This window comes from Chiloscyllium punctatum, chromosome 14 (genome assembly GCF_047496795.1).
Source record: "Chiloscyllium punctatum isolate Juve2018m chromosome 14, sChiPun1.3, whole genome shotgun sequence".
In the NCBI taxonomy this organism is placed as follows: Eukaryota; Metazoa; Chordata; class Chondrichthyes; order Orectolobiformes; family Hemiscylliidae; genus Chiloscyllium; species Chiloscyllium punctatum.
The window spans coordinates 43,672,894-43,687,174 of NC_092752.1; the positions used below are offsets into that span (position 1 = coordinate 43,672,894).

General features: G+C 41.3%; 1 protein-coding gene across 4 annotated transcripts in view; it reads right to left on the minus strand.

The window, feature by feature from the left end:
• The window catches only part of glrbb (glycine receptor, beta b), a 223,778-nt gene that overhangs the window by 79,265 nt on the left and 130,232 nt on the right, over window positions 1–14,281 (minus strand). The gene's annotated exons all lie outside the window — the stretch shown is intronic.

Below are 14,281 nucleotides of genomic sequence, written 5' to 3' on the forward strand. Positions count from 1 at the left end.
ACGACAAACCCCTCATCTAGGATCAATCTAGCAAACCTCCTCTGAACTGCCTCCAATGCCACTACATCATTCCTTAAGTAAGGGGACCAAAACTATGCACAATATCCCAGATGTGGTCTCACCAATGCCTTGTATCACTGCAACAATACTTCTTACCTTTATATTAGATTACTTAGATTAGATTACTTACAGTGTGGAAACAGGCCCTTCGGCCCAACAAGTCCACACCGACCCTCCGAAGACCAAGCCACCCAGACCCATTCACCTACATTTACCCCTATACCTAACACTACGGGCAATTTAGCATGGCTAATTCACCTAATCTGCACATTTTTGGACTGTGGGAGGAAACCGGAGCACCCGGAGGAAACCCACGCAGACACAGGGAGAATGTGCAAACTCCACACAGACAGTTGCCCGAGGAGGGAATTGAACCCGGCTCTCTGGCGCTGTGAGGCTGCAGTGCTAACCACTGTGCCACCGTGCCGCCCATAAATTCTATTCCTTCAGCTATAAAAGCTAACATTCAATTCACTTTCTTTATTACCTGCTGTACTTGCATGCCAATTTTCTGTGACTCATCAACGAGGACACCCAAATCCCTCCGCACGGAACACCCCGAAGTCTCTCCACATTTAGATAGTAGGTCGTCTTCCCATTTTTCCAATCAAAATGCGTGACCTCACACCTATCCATGTTAAACTCCAGCTGCCACGTTTTGGCCCACTCACCTAACCTATCTATTTGTAAGGCTTTTATTTCCTCATTGCAATTTACCATTCCCCCCCCCTATTTTTGTGTTGTCAGCAAATGTGGCATTAGAGCCTTCTCTCTCTGTATCCAAGTCATTAATGTAGTTTGTAAATAGCTAGGGGACAAGGACCAAACCCTATGGCACCTCACTAGTTACTTCTTGCCATCCAGAAAAAAAACAATTATCCCTACTCTCTGTCTCTGTTCATCAGCCAGTCACTTATCCAAGTTAATAAATGATCTCTAACCCATATAATCCAATCTTGTGAATTAATCTTTTGTGCGGCAAATTATCAAAAGCCTTCCGGAAGTCCAGATATATTACATCTATCGGATTCCCATTATCCACTTTGCCTGTTACATCTGCGAAGAACTCTAGCAAATTATTCCAACATGACTTGACCTTCATAAAACCATGCTGAATCTGATGGATAGCATTTTGACATTCTGAATGTCCTGGTATTGCTTCCTTGATGATTGGTTCTAACACTTTCCCAACAACAGATACTAAGCCATCTGGTCTGTAACTTCCCACATACTGCCTCCCAAACTGATTGGAAAAATGCTAATGTAATCTCTTCAATCTACTGGAACCTTTCCCATGTCTAGGGAATTTTGGAATACAGGTAGTTCCTTTATAATGAGCATTTATTAAACATGATTTGGTTCAAACATGATTTGGGAACTGCAGATTTTTTAAATTATAAAGCAAACTCCCATTTGCCGTTATGCGATTCAATCCCTGGCACTACCCGAATGGCAACACACAGCCTTAGAATCCTCTGCACACTGTGTTCAGCTAAAACAGGAATGCAATCAGCTCTGTAAGTCTTGAAACTTAGTTTGAAACTGGGAATTGCAATCTACATTTAGAACGAACTTTACTTCCAAAGGGGGGAGAATCTTAAGGAGGACTGGACCTCCGTGTCAGCATTACTTAGTCAAGTCGACTCACCTGCTTTCTGGTGAAGTGCCTCATGAAAGGTACAGTGTTGTAGTCAGTGATTTTAGCGTTAGTGTTAAACTTACAGTATTATTTCATTAAAATACATGATTTAAAGATTTACTTAGACTGTGCTATTGTTTGTGTTAAGCTAGCTGTTACTTTTGTTTTGATTTTTACTGATATTTTTGGTGGTTCACCTCAACCCTGTTTTTTTCATAGGCCCCATTACATATATTGTGCGATTATCTATAACATGATGTTGCACGGGAACGCAACTACTGCGTTACAGGAAAACTACCTGTATTGTAAACAATGGATTCACGATCTCCGCTGCCACTTCCCTTAATACTCTCGGACGTAGGCCATCAGGCCTAGGAGACTTGGCTGCCATTAATCCTAACAGTTTTCTGAGTAACTTTTCCCTATCGATGTTGATTGTTCTTAGTTCTACCCTTTCTATTGCCTCTGATTTGCCCATTCCAACAGGAATGGTACTATTGTCCTCCAATGTGAAAACTGAGGCTAAATATTGAGTTAGTCTTTCTGCCAGTGTTCCCACTATTAGCTTCCATGAGAACAACATTCAGCTTAGTGACGCTTGTCTTTTTTGAGAGTTTTTGCTAGGGGGCGACACAGTGGCTCAGTGGTCAGCACTGCTGCCTCACAGCACCAGGGACCCAGGTTCAATTTCAGCCTCGAATGACTGTCTGTGTGGAGTTTGCATGTTCTCCCAGTGTCTGCATGGGTTTCCTCTGGGTGCTCCGGTTTCCTTCCATGTCTAAAGATGTGCAGGTTAGATGAATTGGCCATGCTAAATTGTCCACAGTCTTCAGGGATATGTAGATTAGGTGCATGAGGGTTGGTGTGAACTTGTTGGGCCAAAGGGCCTGTTTCCACACTGTAGGGATTCTGATTCTTGATTCTTCTTTTGTAAGTTACTCAGGTCTTTTTTTTGTCTCCCTTTGTTTATGGTTGAAAGCTTCCCAATCTTCCAGCCTGCCACTGGCCTTTGCAATATGGTACACCTTTAGTTTTACCTTGTTTACCTATGGATTTCTTTTACCCCATTACCATCTTTCTTCCTCATGGGAATATATTTTAATTGTGAGGAATTAAGTAGCTCCTTAAACAACTGCCACTGCTGATCCACTGTCTTACCTTTTAGCCTTCCTGTCCAATCTACATGGACCAAACTGGTCCTCATGCCTATATAATTTCCTTTATTTAATTCACTCCAGTGAATTTTGAATTGTCATATTATGGCCACTACTTCCTGGAGGATCCCTAACTATGATGTTATCAATTAATCTCTCCTCATTACACAATACTAAATCCATCATTGCCTGCTCCCTGGTTGGTTCCGCAACATACTGCTGGAAGAAATAATCTCTAATACATTCAATGGATTCTGCCTCCAGGCTACCCTTGCCAATTTGGGTCTTCCAATCTATGTGCATGGTAAAATCACCCACGATTATTGCTGTACCTTTTGTGGAAGCCTCTAATATTTTCATGTTTATACTGTGCCCCACTGTGCAACTACTCTCTGGGGACCTACAGATTACTCCTACAAAGTACTTCTTCCCTATATTATTTCTTATTTCTACCCAGACTGATTCCACATCCTGATCTCTTCTGCTTAGGTCATTTCTCATTATAGCGCTGATCCCTTCCTTCACCAGCAAAGCTCCACCACCTCCCTTTCCTTTCAGTCTGTCTTTCCGAAATGCTGAATACCGTTGAATATTCAATTCCCAGACCTGGTCTCATGTAACCATGTCTCAGTAGTCGCTATCAAATTAACTCATTAATTTTGTTTCAAGTGCTTCATGTATTTCGATACAAAACTTTTGAATTATTCTACTGGTAAACATCCCTACTCTTTAATAATTCTTCGATGCACAAAGACACCATTATTACCATTAAAATCTCTCCTTGCAGCAAATGGGAACAGCATCTATGTGATGCCCAGCCCTACTGTGAACATTTACAACAAAGGAAAGCAGCAGCAACCATGTTACAATGTTAATGTGAGATGAGAGAACAACTCTGCAGTACAGAAAAATGAGAGGAAAAAGCAGCAGACTTAAAATGAGGGAAACTAAAGACATCTCAATCGACAGAGTCTCGAGTAAAGACAGATGAATCACGTGGAAGAAACTGGCAAATGCTGTGTAGATAGGCTACACAGATAGGCTAAACACACTCCAGTGGTAAGCATGACTGGCAGAATCTGAAGTGGACAGACTTGTGACAAGGGAAGCTGTCAGAGATTAGAGTAGACAGTTCCTGGCAGCAAGCAGATCTTTGCAGCAGGCGAACTCCATCGCAAAGCAAAAAAGGCATAAATCATCATAACTGGTCCCAAACAGAATGTGAGTTGGTGAAGCTAACCGACTCTGAAACATCGTACTGAAAATATGCTCCAGGTCAAACCAACTCACTTGATTGACACTCGAACATGTTACTAAGACAATAAAAAAAAGGAACAGCAGTAGGCCATTAGGGGATCAAAAAGACATTGACACGTGTGTTAATAGATACTTGAAGGAAGCAGGAAAGGTAGATAAGGAAGTTAAGAATGTATGCCAGATACTTGCCTTTATTATGAACACACTGATTACAAGAGTGAAAAGGTTATGATGAAGCTGTACATAATGTTAGTTAGGCCTAAGCTGAAGTACCATGTGCCGTTCTGGTTACCATATTATAGACAGGATGTGACTGCACTGGAAAGGGTACAGAAGAGATTCACTAGGACGTTGCCTGAGTTGGAGTAATTCAACTATGAAGACAGACTAATAGATTTGGGAGAACGTTGAATGAGTATTTGACTGAGGGGCATGGTCAGGATAGATAGGGAGAAACTTTTCTACGTCACAGCACAGTTCAGTAACCAGGGGCCACTATTTTAAGGTAAGGATCAGGAGTTTCAGAAAGGATTTGAGGAGAAAAAAAATTCACCCACAGGATTATGGATATCTTGAACTCATTGCCTGAAAAAAATGGTAGCAGCAGGATCCATTAAGATATTTAAGGAGTATTTAGATGAACACTTGACACGTCATATCATAAAAGGCTATGGATCAAGTGCTAGAAAATGGACTGGAATAGATGAATGTTTGATAGCTAGCACTGACACAATGCACTAAATGGCTTTTTTCCATGCTGTAAAAGCTGTATGACTCTCTATGATTTCCTCAATAAAACAAGAGTTACACTTGATTGAGAGGCAGGTAAGTCATTCTCAAACAAGTCTGTCCTCTCTTCTAGGCCCTGGGCATGTCTGTCAAACTTAATATGGTCAATTATGACAGCTGTATAATGTCAAAGAACCTACTAAAGCCTTCAGAACCTAGTTATTTCTTACCAAATCTCAGTAATCCCTTGGTTTGTCAGTTTATAGTTAGTGTGGTATCCCATCTCTTATAAGAACATCCGGCCTATGTCTGGCTTGTGTCAGAGGTCTGAGGTGACTGTGAAGAACCAATTGTGCCACTGTGCAGCCTGGTCCAAGTCAGGTAGTTGAAAGATTTTCCCTGTCACGAGATAACTTCTTTTATTCATTTGTTTATTTATTGCCCACCCCTAATTACCCTGGAGACGGTGGTGATGAGCTGCCTTCCTGAACTGCTGCAAACCACGGTGTGGGTACACCCATAATGTTACAGGGAGGGACTTTCAGGATTTTAGCGCAATGACAGAGAAGGAACAGTGATATATTCCCAAATAGGGATGGTGCCAGTCTTGGAGGGAAATTTGCAGGTCGTTGTATTCCCATATATCTGTTTCTCTGCCAATCCAGATGGCCGAAGTCATGAGTTTGAAAGGAAATGACTAAAGATCCTGGATGAGTTGTTTCAGTGGGTCTTGTAGATGATGAAACACACAATGGCAGCAGTGTTTATCAAAAGAGGGAGTGAAGGTATAATTAATATAACAAGAGTCCTCGGTTTTGGGGTTTCCTGTATTTCCCAGGGTTCTGCTATCTAATATGTATTCCCTTGCTTTGTTAGTCCTTCCAAAACGCATGACCTCATACTTTTCAGGATTAAAGTCCATTTGTCACTGTTCATCCCTTTCGGATTAGCCAATGTATATCGTCCTGTAGTCTAAAGTTTTAATCCTTGCTATTTACCACATCACCAATTTTCATGTCATCTACAAACTTGATCACATCTCCCACATTAATGCCTAAATCACTGATATACACAACAAACAGCCAGGGACAAATCACTGAAGCCTGTGGTACACTACTGGACACAGGCTTCCAGTCATAAAGGCATAATTGACCATCAGCCTCTGCTTCCTGCCACTAAGCCAATTTTGGATCAATTTTGCCAAATTTCCCTGTATTCCATGGGGTCTTAAGTTAACCAGTATGCCACACAAGACAGTACTGAAGGAGACTATATCAACTACCTTTATCTGTACATCTTGCACAAAAAATTCAAATTTATCAGTCACGATCTTCCTGTTACAAAACCATGCTGACTATCTTTGATTAATTCTGACCTGTCCAAGTGCAGATTAATTCTGTCCATCAGACATTTTTCCAATAGTCTCTACACCACAGATGTTAAACTCACTGTTTTTTTCTCTATCACTTTTTTTCAGTAATGGTTTCAACATTAGTGGTCTTGTCCTTAGCACCCCTCCTGTGGCCAGAGCAAATTTGAAAATTAATATCAGAACCCCTGCAATCTCCTCCTTTTCTCCCACAGCAGCCTGTGATGCATCTCATCTGGTCTGAGATTTATTATCCACTTTCAAGTCTGTTAACACAGCAAATACCACCCCTCCCCCCCCCCCATATTAATTTGTTATCGCAGTCCCTCTCTCTGATGTCTAGACCTATACTGTCCTTCTATATTGTGAATACAAATGGAAGTACTCACTTAAAACGTCATCTATGTCCTTTGGTTCCATATACATATTGCCACTTTGATCCCTAATGAGCCCTACTCCTTTCCTAAGTTAAAACAAAGAACTATTGATGCTGGCGATCTGAAACTAAAACAGAAATTGCTGGCAAACCCTGCAGTCTGGCAGCATCATTGCAAGGCGGCAGAGTTAGCATTTCGAGTCTGGTGGCTTTTCATCAGAACTGCAGTTACCAGCAATTTGTGTTCATGTTCCTTATATTTTCTCAGTTATTCTCTTGCTGCAGATATACAAGTATTTATAAAATGGCTTTGGATTTTCCTTAATGTTATCATAGGATCCCTACAGTGTGGAAGCAGGCCATTCACCCCATTGAGTCCATACCAATCCTCCAAACAACATCCCAACTAGATCCACCCCCTCTACCTTATCCTTGTAAGCCTGCATTTCCCCTGGCTAATCGACATACACAACCCTGGACACAGTGGGCACTTTAACAAGGTCAATCCAGTTAACCTGCACATCTTTGGACTGTCAGGGGAAACCCATGCATACGTGGGGAGAATGCACAAAGTCCACACAAACAAACAGTCGCCAGAGGCTGGAATTGAACCCGGGTCCCTGACGCTCTGAGGCAGCAGTGCTAACTACTAAGCCATTGAGCCACCCTTATGGGATTTTTCATGTTCTCACTCCTCTCTCCCAATTCCTTTTTCGAAGAAACTCCTTGCACTTTCCATATTTCTCTTGGGCATTCACTCTCTTGAGCATTTGGTATCTACCACAAGCTTCCTTCTATTTCTTGGCCAATCCTGCACATCCTTTGACATCCAGGGCTTTTCGTGCCTGTTAGTCACATTCTTCACCTTTATGACGCTGTACTCTCACTATTTATGATTCTGAATGCCATTCAGTGCTTTGATGTGAATTTTCCTGCAAGTAGCTGCTCTCAGTTCACATTCGCCTAATCTTGTCTTACTTTAAGAACAGTTCAACTTTATCTCTAGATCTTCATGAATTGTAGTCAATTTCACTGAAATACTCCCCTACTGCTACATCTACCACTTGCCTGCTTTTGTTCCCTAAAATTAGGTCTAACACTGTCCCTTCTCTTGGAAGACTTTCGACTTCCTAGCTTGAAAAGCTTTCCTGGATAGTTGTGAAGAAATCGAACCCCTCTAAGCTTTTAATACTTTGTCTATTCCAGTCAATATTGGGTAAATTAAAATCCCCTATTATTATTACCTTATCGTTTTTACACATCTCAGATTTGCCTACACATCTGTCTTTCTGTCTTTTTCGGACTGTTCTGGGGTCAACAGGACATCCTCTGTTTAAGTTGTAACCATATGGCAGAAAAGATTATTAAGAACCATAAAATTATGAGGGGCATAGATAGGGTAGATGGGATCAAAAGCTTTTCCCCTTGATGGAGAGATCAATGACTGAGGCATAGGTTTAAAGCAAAAGGCAGAAGGTTCACAGGAGATGTGAGGAAAAACATTTTTACCCAGAGGTTGGTGGAAATCTGGGACTTACTGTCTTTAAAAGGTACTAGAAGCAGGAACTCTCAACATTCCAGGAGCATTTCTATGTGCAGTTGCGATGCTACAGCAGAAAAGGATTTTGGCTAAGTGCTGAAAAACAGGATTTGAATGGTAAGGTGATGGTTTTTGACTTAGGCAGACATGAAGAGCCACTTTCTACTCTGTAGATTTCTATGACTCTGTGACCTCATTTGAGGAACCTTCTAAAATATCATCTCTCCTTACTGCGATAACTGAATTCTTACCAATAATGTATCCCTCCTCATCTTACTGTATCACCTAAAGGTTTGATATTCCAAACTACTGAGTTACTACCCCTGTGCATCACTTAACCATACCTCTGTAATAGCAATGATATCACATCCCCTTGTGTTAATCAATACCCTCACATCTGTTGAACTTGCAAGATGCCGTGCATTAAAATAAATGACAATCAGCCTTGCCATGCTCTCTTGTGCCTTGGTTATATCCAAGGGCTAAGACAGAGGGCTTTATATTCCTGAATCACTGAGTTCATTCCTGGGGAAGGTGAGAGCTGTACAAATCTAGCAGGTTGCACCTGAACCTGAATGGGAATAAGATCCTTGCAGAGGTGGGGGGATTACGGTTGCAGTTGATGGGAGTTTAAACTAATTTGCCGGAGGTCGGGATTTGGAGTGAAGGCAAATGGTGCCTTAAGGGTGATTTTACAGACATGAGGAAAAAGAACCTCCAGGTTTCTTGACTGACATGGAGGTTCTTTTTCCTCATGTCTGTAAAATTTCACTCAAGGCACCATTTGCCTTCATTGGCAGGAAGTGCTACCTCACTGATTAGCTTGAGAACCCGGAATTGGAGCTGGAGCGTCATTTGGAAACACAACTGTACTTCTGTAAGGCTCAGAATTACAATGAGAGCATGATTTTAAACTTGGTCAGCCTACTGCCATCAGAGAAGGAATGAGTGACCATCAGGTAGGCACCTAACTCAAGAACAGATTTTCTTGTGGGAATATGGACAGTCATTCAGACTGTCAAGTGCATCGAAGACTTCCCACATACAGTAAATCATAGAACATACAGGACTTGGCTCCAATGCCAAATCTCAAACCAACTCCATCAATAAACACATCGACTTGGATCCCAACTACCTTCCCTTGGGGAAAAAAACAGAAATGACATCACCCACCTTCAGAAACCAAGACCGATAAATAGAGAGGCGAGACATACCACCAGCACTTCAACGGAGACTCTCACTGATGATGTTACCTTGTCATGGTGACGAAACATCTGAAAACAAACCTTCCAGCTCAGTGAGCTAACTTACAAACTTAATTTCTTTTACGTTAATTTTACTCTCCCTCCCTTAGTCTATAATGGCTTGCTTACATTATGTTACTCCCAACTTTACTTATTTCTGGGGCTTTATAATAAAGATTTCTAATTTACAGCAATTCACAGATGGTCCCTAACAGTAGTTTCTTACCAAATAATGAACATATAACTTCTATTTTTTTTCAACAAGAACTGAATGAAGGACATTGTTCTTAAACTGCTTCATCACAATGCTGACTGTAGGACACACTTCCATACTGATTCACTGTGATGCTGCTGTCAGTAACTCTTCTCCTATCTTGACACTTTGAGAAGAGACTGAATTGACATGGGAGTGGCTGACAAAGCCTGACCAGACTTCCTGCAATCAAGGGAGGCCTCAAATTGTTAAACGTTTATGCAATTAGTTAGGCAGTGGTATTTGCAAGTAGAATGTTATTCCTCTGAGCAGCTTCTAGAGTTGGTACAGATTGTTAACTGACTGGGCTTTGACATACTTGCAAATATGTAGCCTTGACCCGAATGAGGCAGAATAATCTTAGGGCTGCCCATTGTTGAAACAGTACAAGTGGTTCTCAGTTAACAGAATGGCTGGGAAAGATCTTTAGCTGAAACAGCAGTTTCTATATTCTAATATGGAAAGTTACACGATAAGCTAGAGTGAATGTAGCTTTCATAGGAGGCGGCTATCCAAGGTAACAAGGTTAAGATAACAGATGGTCTTGTAAAATGCATACAATATAGAGTCCTGCAGAATAAAAGCAAATACAGCTGCTTCTTGCACAGAGACAGTTTGATACGGAAGATCCTTGAGAAGTGTTGATATTAGCCTCGATACAAAGTTCGGTATACATCATGGGATAGGAGGGAATGGTCTGACCCATATCAATTAAGACTCCCAGGTAATTATAGTCACTTGTCATATATCAAATGGAGTATTAAATATATAGATATTAAGGGGTTTAACAGCATTCCTGTGGATATTCAGACTCAGGCAGATGGAAGACCTCTTCCTATCAGCTGGGGAATGTTATATAATTGGCTATTCCAGTTTCTTGTCAATGGTAACCCCCAGGATGTTGATATCAGGGATTCAGCAACCATAATGCCATTGAACTGTCAAGCAACACTGGTTAGAATGTCTTTTGATGAGGATGGTAATTGTGTGGTGAGAAGGTTGTTTGCCTCTTTTCAGTCCATCCCTGGATATTCCATAGGTCTTGCTGCAGTTGGTCATGAACTACTTCAGTGTTTAAGGAGTTATGAATGGTGGAAAAGGCGGACTGCAGATGCTGGAGATCAGAGCTGAAAAATGTGTTGCTGGAAAAGCGCAGCAGGTCAGGCAGCATCAAAGGAGCAGGAGAATGAAGAAGGGCTTATGTCTGAAACGTCAATTCGCTTGCTCCTTTGATGGTACCTGACCTGCTGCACTTTTCCAGCAACACATTTTTCAGCTCTGAGTTATGAATGGTGTTGAGTTTCGTGCAATCATCAGCAAATATCACTTCTGGCCTTATGATGGAAGGAAGATGAAGCAGTTAAAGGTGGTTGGGCTGAGGACATTACCCTCAGGAGCCCCTGAAGTGATGTACTGGATTTGAGATGATGGACTCCCATTACCACATTCATCTATCTTTGTGCAACCTGTATTAGATTCCCACTGACTCCAGCTTTGTTAGGGCTCCTTGATGCTGCCTTTGGTTAATTGTGGCTTTGATGTCAAGGACTGTCACACTCACCTCTTCTTTGGAATTCAGTCCTTTTGTCCAAGTTAACAGGAGGTAGAAGATTTTCAACTACTTAAAAGGCCTAGGAAAATTAGCCTAGATAACAATTTAAATAATGTACAGCTCTTTGTTAATGGGCACAAAGCAAGATTTAAACTTGATACAGCAAAAGCTGTCAGATCCTGTCAGAAGCTCAATAAAACCCAAAAGAACTATGCATGTTGTAAATCAGAAAGTGCTAGAAAAGTTCAGCGGGACTGGCAGCATCTGTGAAGAGAAATCAAAGTTAATTCTGATTCTCTTCACAGGTATTACAAGACTTGCTGAGATTTTCCTGCAATTTCTGTTTTGGTTCCTATCAGATGCTATGTAGTCGCTGAGACCAGGGCTTTTCAAGATTTTCCCAATTTAGCTCTACAGCCCAGAAGCTGCCTCAATGAGAGTCTGAAGATGCAGACTGCAAGGCTCCAACATAAAGTACAAGAAACTTCACAAATCCTTCTAAATCAATGTTTGTGAAGCCAGGAAGTTGCACAGTTGTGCTGCTTCAATATTCCCTGGTGGTACAGAAAAATCTACCAGATCTAGATCATTTTCAGGCAGTCCCTGTGAATGATGTTCCACACCAGTCAACACAAGGAGGTGACCCCAAACTGTATATTGCTAGTCTAGTGAGCTGGTAGATAAAAACATAGACCAGGTCACTACTGTGCGTAGCAACCAACCCTAACAGGAGACTAGGACCTCGTGCTCCTCCTCCAAGGGACAGAAAAAGGTAGTGTCTGCCGAAACATCATGAACTCTGTGATCAGTTAGATGAAGAAATTCTGGACTTGTACAGTTCTTCAAAGAGAAGCATGATGATGAGCAGCTAAGATGCCACAGAGGTGGCACAACCCAATGCAGCCACAAGGCTCTTCAAGAGCCTGAATTATCAAGAACATTCCCTTGGAGAATAAGTTTTCGGTTGTATCCATAAGCAATGAGGAACCTCCAGGAGGAGCATTCAACTCTATTCCAAATAGTGACTGGAGTTCTTTACGGGTGCCAGAAACCAGACAAACTGAGCAACAAACTGGGATGACAGCAATTCCTGAGCCCAATCCAGAGACCTGAGGGTACAATATGAGTATGTCTCAAGTCCTAGAAGGCTTGCCACATGCAAAATACAATCTACAGCACCATGTGTGAACAGGAGCCTGAATGAGTGCCCAAAATCCTGAATGACCACCCTTGCACAAACCCAAAAAGTATCAGAGATGAGCCAGACAAAAAAAGAGATGAGAAAATATCTGCAGAACCTGAGCAACACTGAAACTACCAGAAGGGAAGAGGATCACTGAAATCCACTTCGGAAAATCATTGGGAATGTTACTCTCAAACTGAGCATCAGGCCTAATCAGGTCACTTAAAGATTTCAAGGCACAAGTCTACTTACAGAGAGCAAAACTCATCAGTTCACCAGCAGTGACAGCATAGGGTATGACAGAAGCATTCTGAGATGCACCACAGAATCCCAGCACCACAGCAGAGAGCTCTTTATAAATCAATCCTGACAAGAAAGTGGTACACATTGCAGCCATAGGGGTATTGGAAGTAGAACCACTTCTTACCAGACATAGGAGACAATGGTCACTTAAGCTAGACAGGAAGAAGTCCAGCCAGATGTGGCCAAATACCAAGTGGAGTAGACACAATTGGTTTATTCCATCACTTTTAGGATAAGAAATGTAAACATTTCTTATCCTAAAAGTGTAAAAATGTAATTAGAATGGGAAAACATTCAGGAATAGGAGGAGTATTTGGGGACATGTGTAATAAAAGGCCACAGCCATTAATAGCACAGTCTCCCAGCTCGGTGTATAATATACATAATTTAGTGAACATTTCTGGTTGCCAAGACCTATGCTAGATCCATCTCTTAGCATGATGTTTAGAACAGTTAGGTCTTGTTGTCTTTTTTAGTTTCTAACTTCTGATGACATTGTAATAGGCCCTCTTTACTTTGTTGATTATGTTACCGGTTTCAACATAGACTCCAAAAATAGAATCTCCCTTCTACATTTCAATGCTCTCTTCAGTTGCACTAATTTATCCATTATTTGAATAACAGGAAAAGCAACACCCCCTTCGTAACTCTCAGCTGCAACTGTAGAGAATGCTGCCTATTCCTCCAATTATTAAATGTCAGCATCTCTATCTGGACATTATTTGTTAGACAAAAATATAGTCTCTAGCATCTTCTGCTCTCTCTCTCTTTAGGTCCCTTTCTCTTCTGATTCAGCCAACAGCAAGAGGAATTACTCTCATTGGATTCTAAGGATAGTTAAACTTGTTATGCTCACCAACATCTCCCCTTATATAAACACATAAATAAATTGCTAAAGCCTATTGTACACCACATACATGGACAAATGCGATATATACAGCTATAAACTAATATAATTCATTATCTTATAAGGCAAAACAGTAAAAACAGTGGAAAAGAAATAACTAATAATATTTGGATTCACTGTCCCCTTACATTTTTCTTTTAAGTAATAATCAACGAATACCTGTATATGACCTGGAAATTATAGATAGGCAAAGATCACATGGTTAGTCCTTTGAATAACCACTTAATAATCACAGAAAAGGCAGTGTCTATTCCACATATTCAAGTACAGATTCTGCTAATAATAATACCACTATCTTTCTATTCAAATCTCCTAAGAATCACTGTCCATGAAAATGAAATTTCTGGCACTCAGAATTGGACAATGAACAACATCCTATTTTTAGATTAGATTAGATTAGTTATAGTGTGGAAACAGGCCCTTCGGCCCAACAAGTCCACGCCGACCCTCCAAACAGCAACCCACCCAGACCCATTCCTGTACATTTACCCTAACACTACGGGTAATTTAGTATGGCCAATTCACCTGACCTGCACACCTTTGGACTGTGGGAGGAAACCGGAGCACCCTGAGGAAACCCATGCAGACACAGGGAGAATGTGCAAACTCCACACAGACCATTGCCTGAGGTGGGAATCGAACCCGGGTCTCTGGCACTCTGAGGTAGCAGTCCTAACCAATGTGCCACTGTGCCACCCACCGTTGTAAGAGAGTA